Raw genomic sequence first — 8161 nt, 5'->3', positions numbered from 1 at the left:
AATAAAATACGCCATCATTTCGTGTTGAACATTTCCCAGATCCTGGCCATTGTGTGTCGCTGATTCCTAAAACATCGATGTTTAGTCTATTCATTTCTTGTTCAACATTATCCAGTTTTCCTGCAGAGAACAAACTTCTCACATTCCACGTTGCAACTCTTAAAGTTGTTGGTTTCTGCATTTTTGTACAAGGATTTTGCAGGTTTACGACCGAGTGAGCCTTGTAGTCTTGTGCTTTTCTCTCTCTGCCGGATCTTGGTATCCGATTCCCATGATCAGTAGAGTTTCCACTATTTTTTGTGTACACCGTAATGACTTAACTAGGGGTAATCTATGAGTCTTTAATGCAGTGGTTCCCCGTTGCCTTCTGCATCCTTCCACCGTTGACCATCCTTGGTTCATCCGCCTTCAAGACCGATTTCTCGATCTCAGGACAAAAGAGTGCCCTTCCACATACTAGCTCATCCGCCCGAAGCCGTTGGCCAGTAAGTGGTGGGATTGCTTATACCGGCAATCATTCGGTAGATTTCACCATATCTGGTTACCCTCACTTAGTTTAGCCTGCAGACCAATGCAGTTGCCCGGGATGTGGCACGAGGAGCCATAAATGAGAGTTGGATGTCTTATGGGGACCAGTTATCAAGAACCATCTCCCGTCTATGACGCTCGATGTGGCCGTTCCGATAGAAAGGTACTACCCCTATAACACATCCCATACATCCCATTGATTTAACAATGTTTACATTAATAATTTGACTTATATTTGACAGTTGACAGTTATATTGTACCTACTTGTTAGTTTTAGTTTTAATAAATTTTGTTGGTTAGTTACATAAATAAATTAAGTAAAAATGAAAAATGACTTGTTACTAATTTGAGGAAGGTGGAAAAACCATATGTATAACATGGGAGTAAAGTGCCCTTTCCTCCCTTGAATGATTACTGCCCTCCGCTACGCGTCGGGCAGTAAACTTCATTCTCGGGAGGAAAAGTAGCACTTTCCTCCCTTGTTATACAAATAGCTATTTCCACCTACCTCTACCGACAGTATACTTTTCCGGACCTGATTGTAGGGAACAAAGTTGTAGGGAGGAAAATATTTTTCCTCCCTAGGGAGGAAAAGTAAAAGTGACGTCATGGTATTTCATTCATGAAATATAACTTATTGACGCCCTGTACAATAACTATTTTCTATTACGTAAGTATCTATACGTTTTAACGTTTATTTATAAAACACCCTGTATTTTGCAGAATGGTAAAAAACGGTAAATTGTTATTTTGATTTAACAATGTTTACATTAATGATTTGACTTATATTTGACAGTTGACAGTTATATTGTACCTACTTGTTAGTTTTAGTTCTAATAAATTTTGTTGGTTAGTTACATAAATAAATTAAGTAAAAATGAAAAAATTACTTGTTATTTGAGAAAGGTGGAAAAACCATGTATAACATGGGAGTAAAGTGCCTTTTCCTCCCTTGAATGATTACTGCCCTCCGCTACGCGTTGGGCAGTAAACTTCATTCTCGGGAGGAAAAGAAGCACTTTCCTCCCTTGTTATACACATAGCTATTTCAAACCCTTTCAAACTAGTTTGACAAACAGTTTGAATTTTCAAACCTATACGATTGACCAGTTTGACTTGACATGAATTATTTGTCAGAAGGATTGACTTGAGTTTGACTTGAAATTAAGTCAAACTCAAGTCAAGTTCAAACTTGTGCAACTCTAGGAGAGACTGATACCTAAATGTGATAAATTCCATGTGGAAGTAGGATTGCATCAAAGCTCGGTGTTTACTCCTTATTTAATATTTATTCTCATTAGTTTTGGATCAGGTAACAGCGAAACTACAGGGTAAGGGTAACATTCCCATTCCATGGTGCCTAAAATGTATACTGATGATGTATTGTTGGTGGGCGTCACAAATAGTGAAAGCGACTTAGAACAAAAACGGTAACAGTGGAGACAAGCTTTTGAGGAAGAAGGTTTAAAACTTGGTAGGACAAAGACAGAGTATTTGGAATTTTCGGTTAAGTAAAGGTGGAGTTACTAGACTACAAGTAAAATGATATTTTTGGATGATGAAATGATTGTGAAAAGTGAGAGATTTACGTACCTGGAGATGCATGCAATAGAATTTGGAGTGGATTTATGAAATGGAAGAAAGCGAGCGGTGTATTGTGTAACAGAAAAAATCCAATGACGATGGAGAGAAAATTCTATAAAACAGCCGTAAGGGAGCGTTCAAGTATTACGTAACGCGATTTTTGAAGATTTTTAACCCACTCCCCCTACGTCACGCACTCTTGTGGGAGTTTAACTAGTGTTGCCCAAATGCAAGACCAAGACGAGACTTAGACAGTCTTGGTCTTGGTCTTGCGCCAGTACACCTGGTCTTGGTCTTGGTCTTGGTATTGCGCTCCCGGTCTTGGTCTTGGTCTTGGTCTTGCAGCAAGAGTCTTGCAAGTCTCGCAGTTGCCTATTAGTCTATTGCATATCTTTGAACAACGTGACAGAGATGTACATTTTAAGCTAGAATATCATAGCCGTAGTAAAGACCAACCAAATTAATAAATATCTAGACCAGCGGTTCTCAATTTGGGGTGTATGTACCACTGGTGGTACATATCATTATTTGCGGTGGTACACAAAACGCAAACAGAGCTAAAATCAGCACCACAATTATTATTATACTTAATTAGATTACCTAGCTAGATACCTATTTCAGTTAGTTGGTAACAAAAATAATAAAAAGTATTTCATGGTTCATGACTCAAAAAGATTGAGAATTACTGATCTAGACAACTGATACCGGGTGGAGTTTGAACCCATGATCTAAGTGATCCGTGCCTATGTTCTAACTAACTGAAGTTTATTAGAAACTTATACAGGGTGTCCCGAAAAGATTGGTCATACATTATACCACACATTCTGGGGTCATAAATAGTTAGATTGAACCTAACTTACCTTAGTACAAATGTGCTCATAAAAAAAGTTATAGCCCTTTGAAGTTACAAAATGAAAATCGATTTTTTTCAATATATCGAAAACTATTAGAGATTTTTTATTGAAAATGGACACGTATCATTCTTATGGCAGTAACATCTTACAACAAAATTATAGTGAAATTTGTGCACCCCATACAAAATTTATGGGGATTTTGTTCCCTTAAACCCCCCCAAACTTTTGTGTACGTTCCAATTAATTCATTATTGCGGTACCATTAGTTAAACACAACGTTTTTAAAACTTTTTTGCCTCTTAGTATTTTTTAGATAAGCCAGTTTTTATCGAGATGCGGCTTCTTTTTCAATATATTTACGTAAAAATTTTATGGGGGTTTTGGTCCTTTAAACCCCCCAAATGTTTGTGTACGTTCCAATTAAACTATTATTGTGGTACCATTAGTTAAACACAATGTTTTTAAGACTTTTGACTGTTAGTCTTTTTTTTATAGGTCACCTTTTATCGAGATGTAGCTTCTTTTTCAAAATATACCTAAAAATGTAAATTATAAATAAATTTTCAGATTATTAACAGGTACTTAACCCTTAACCGTACTTAACCCTATACAAATATGTGGTGGATTCGACAAATATTCAAAATATCTCGATAAACACTGACTTATCAAAAAAGTATTAAGAGGCAAAAAAGTTTTAGAAACATTGTGTTTAACTAATGGTGCCACAATAATAATTCAATTGGAACGTACACAAAAGTTTGGGGGGTTTAAGGGAACAAAACCCCATAAAATTTTTATGGGGTGCAGAAATTTCACTTGAATTTTTTTTAAGATGTTGCTGCCATAAAAATGGCACATGTCCATTTTCAATAAAAAATCTCTGAGAGTTTTCGATATATGAAAAAAAATCGATTTTCATTTTGTAACTTCAAAGGGCTGTAACTTTTTTTGTGTGCACTATTGTATATAGGTAAGTGAGGTTCAATCAATCTATTTTTGACTCCAGAATCGGTGGTATAATTTATGACCAATCTTTTCGGGACACCCTGTATATTTTATTATATTAATACAGGGTAGCAAAGCCATATCCATGATGAACTGCATTCTGTGGGACCAGACAATATCTAAAGCGAACAAACAGCTCATATACAATAGCATACTTAGTATAGCATACAAGTATAATCACATATGGCAGTGAAGTTTGGCCACTGAAACAAAGAACGGAGAAAATGCTACTAGTAACAGAAATGGACTTCTGGAGAAGAGCAGCAGGGAAATCAAGAAGAGATCGGATACCAAATGAGAGAATACGAGAAATGATGGGAGTCACACATACAATAATTGATGACATAAAAACAAAACAACTAGTATGATACGGCCATGTACAGAGAATGCCAGATGACAGGATCTCTAAGCAGATTTTGGCATGGACACCACAAGGAAGAAGAAAAAGAGGAAGGCCGGGAAGAAGCTGGAGGGAGGGAAGTGAAAAAGAACTAGAGGAAAGAGAAATACCTCCAGGTCTATGGTTAAACAGAGAAGAATGGCGGTTAGGAGTCGGAAGGCGTCGAAGAAAGCTGTAAACCGATAGTAATAGTAGTAGTAGTGTATTTTATTATCCAATATAAGCGAATGTAATGTCCAATATAAGCGAAAATATGAGGTTATCATTGTAATTTCAGTATTTTATAAATGCTAGAATATTCTACAGAGTGATGCTAGCTCTGTGAAAAAACACACTTTTATTGGTACACCCGGTCTACAGTGACAATAATAATTGACCTGTCTAGCAACAATAATATTACAGCGATATTTATAAAAATAGGACAACAAAAAAATCACTTAAATCCCACAACAGGCTTAGGAAATTCAAGACATTAACAATGACCTGTTTTTAAGGTGGTGAGTAAATTTTTTGGAGAAGTGTATATTGTTAATTTCGGTAATTTATTTACACTGTTCCTTTGTCTCGTTATCATACTATTCATACTTTTAAATAATAGCCGCGCTGTTTCGGCAAATTTTCTGTAACCCAGTGATCTCATAGCATAGGTCATAGCACATTCAGCAAAAATAATACATAGTAGTCTTACTATTCTATATACCGATAATTTATCAGCAAGGTGACATATTTTTAAAAAGTTTGGATACGATATTTGATATTACTATCGGCGTCGCAGAGCAAGAATGTTATGTTATGATTAGAAGGCGACTATTCTCATAATAGGTCCGGATCCCGCGTATGAAAAAAAAGTTGATTAATAGCAAGCTGAAAATTTGTTAATAGCTTAAGGGTGTCTAGTCGGACAAACTTTGATATATGGGAACACTGGAACAGGGGAAGTTTTAATTGTGGAACAGTTTAAAAATTTGGAACGGTCAGACCACGAAAACGTCACAAGTATTTTGTCCGACGGAACTTCCAATTGATTTGTTACCCTTTCATTAAACTCTCATGCAAAATTAGACTGGTATTTATCACCTGTCATAATTCCTGTCATTTGATATGTTCTACGTGTTCCACTCATTATCATGCCCATTTGGTGATAGATAGCAGCCTGATTTTTGCATGAGAGTTTAATGAAAGGGTAACAAATCAATTGGAAGTTCTGTCGGACAAAATACATGTGACGTTTTCGTGGTCTGACCGTTCCAAATTTTTAAACTGTTCCACAATTAAAACTTCCCCCGTTCCAGTGTTCCCATATATCAAAGTTTCTCCGACTAGACACCCTTAAGCTATTAACAAATTTTCAGCTTGCTATTAATCAACTTTTTTTTCATACGCGGGATCCAGACCTATAACCTGGACAACTAATTTCAGAGAAGTCGTCTGATGGGAAGGAAAGTACAAAATATTTTATTTTTACATTGTAATAATGACCTGAGTACGTGTCAAATGTGTCAAGTGTTCTTTAAATGGATATTTTGACTCGCTATGTATGTTTATAGTATTGTTCGTAGTGAACATAAGTCCAATTTTCAAAATGTTTGTTACAAATTTTTTTTGTTTCTCATAAAGTATGTAAGAATATAGCCGAACTAATATACATACTCCCTAAAACGACCCTCAGTTCCAACTGCAAGACGCAAGAGTCTCGCAGGCTAAGTCTTGTTCTTGCACGGTAAGTCTTGGTCTTGGTCTTGCTAAAATTAGGCGGTCTTGGTCTTGGTCTTGGTCTTGCGAAAACGCAAGAACAAGACACCGTGGGTGGCACCGCGGCACGAATTGATGTCAAAATGAGAGATCATAGGTTAAGATTTAAGGGACCGTTCAAGTATTAAGTAACGCAGGGGGGGGTCAAAAATCTTCAAAAATTGCGTTACGCAATAGTTAAATGCCCATTAGAGTGCGTTACGTATGGGGGAGGGGGGTCAAAAATCTTCAAAAATCGCGTTACGTAATACTTGAACGCTCCCTAAGATGGTTTGGTCATGTTCAACGTCAACACGTTAATCACCCAATACGAAGAATTACTGAACTGCGGGTTCCTGGAAGAAGTAGGACAGGAAGAAGAAAAGAAAACCTGAAGGAGACGCTTAAGCAGGACATGTCGGTAAAGAGGATTGATGTTGAATGAGCCAAGCAAGACATGAACCTTTAAGTGGAAATCGATGGGACTGCGCATTTTATCAATGAAATTAGATATGTCTAAGATACTCCAGAAGCCGCTAACGATAAAATGTTTTAACATCGTATTAATAATTGTAAATTAGTCGACGCCGACGAATATTAGTACAGTGAAAATAATAAGACGAGAACTGGACGATAATGATTACAAAAAATAAATTTACAGTTTTCTCTACTTAGTGACAAAAAAAGCAAGCTCATTAGCAGAACCCAATTCAAAATTATTTTGCACATCATATTTGAAACATTATCTATTTGGTTGAAATATCCCATTTTTGTTGGCAAAAAATTATATTAATTTGTCTGTACTAAATTACAGTTCTGTTTCTGTTTATCTTAAAAGGGATATGTTATATGTTACTATATCGACTTACTAGATCGAATATTACCGATAGCTCGCGGGTACTTCGTACTTTACCCGGGTAATCCTAGGATTACCCGTTTACCTAACTTTACCCGTAACGTATGATAATACCTACCACTTAAGGGGAAAGGCACAAAATGTCGCTTGTCAAAATTTTCAATGTGTTTTAAATGTAGGTATTCATTTTTTTCGAATCCTGAGAAAACTACTAGGTAAGTATTTTTGAAAAGTTTAAACGCAAAATGCGAAAGATTACCTACCTTATTAGACTTATTACCGAGGGCCGAAAGTCCCTTAGAATAAATAAAAAGTTTCTTTTGAATGAAATATTTGCAATTAAAAATAACACTAAATTTTCTCTTTTATTTTCACCCCTGTAACCTGTAACTTATTAAAATAAACATTAGGTAAGTATAGAAGTTTTCGGGGACTTTTGGCCCTCAATAATAATGTAATCCTTCATTCTGTGTTTAAATTTTTCAAAAATATTTATTCGTTTTCTCAGGATTCGAAAAAAAATTAATGCATTTAATTTAAACACATTGGACATTTTGATATTTAGGCGAAATTCAGCGCCTTTCCCCTTTAGGAATTATTAAAAAACCTATTATTAAATAAATGATAATAGTTAATTCAGTTTTTGCAAAACCGATGTCAACGGTAGCGTGGCCGAGCGGTCTAAGGCGCTGGTTTAAGGCACCAGTCTCTTCGGAGGCGTGGGTTCGAATCCCACCGCTGCCAACATTTTTTTTTTTAATAGAAATGTGTTTGTTTCCTTTTTTTATGAATTATATTTTTATGTAATCCATGTATCAATGAATCAATGTATCATAAAATATAAATTTAAATATTAAAAAACTGAATACCAGTTGATTCGAACTGAGATTGTGTACATTTCCAACTAATGTATGTGGTGGTGCCCTCTACAAAGAATTTGGAGACTACTTTGAAAATGGTAAGAATGCGCGAAAAGGAATGTATAGACTCCGTTCGGCCCGCCTAATATCCGGATAGCAGATTGTCGAGGAGGTGTATGGAATGTTTTCGAAGTTCCAATGATTCCACGCAAGTAACTTGCATGTATTTTATTATGCAGGGGAGAGTGGTGCCCTTAGAATATAAATTTTAATGTTGAAAGGTGTAATGAAGCATTGAAAAATTACAGAGGCGTACACACTTCAATGACGTATGAAGTTATTA

General features: G+C 35.9%; 1 non-coding gene across 1 annotated transcript; it reads left to right on the top strand.

The window, feature by feature from the left end:
* The first annotated feature begins 7620 nt into the window (after positions 1–7620).
* Trnal-aag (transfer RNA leucine (anticodon AAG)) lies at positions 7621–7702 on the top strand. The gene has a single exon. It is a non-coding gene; the product is annotated as a tRNA-Leu (tRNA).
* The last annotated feature ends 459 nt before the right edge of the window (positions 7703–8161 follow it).

Source organism: Diabrotica virgifera, chromosome 7 (assembly GCF_917563875.1).
Source record: "Diabrotica virgifera virgifera chromosome 7, PGI_DIABVI_V3a".
In the NCBI taxonomy this organism is placed as follows: Eukaryota; Metazoa; Arthropoda; class Insecta; order Coleoptera; family Chrysomelidae; genus Diabrotica; species Diabrotica virgifera.
The sequence above is the reverse complement of the archived record's forward strand: the minus strand, read 5'-3'. Positions and strand labels throughout refer to the sequence as shown.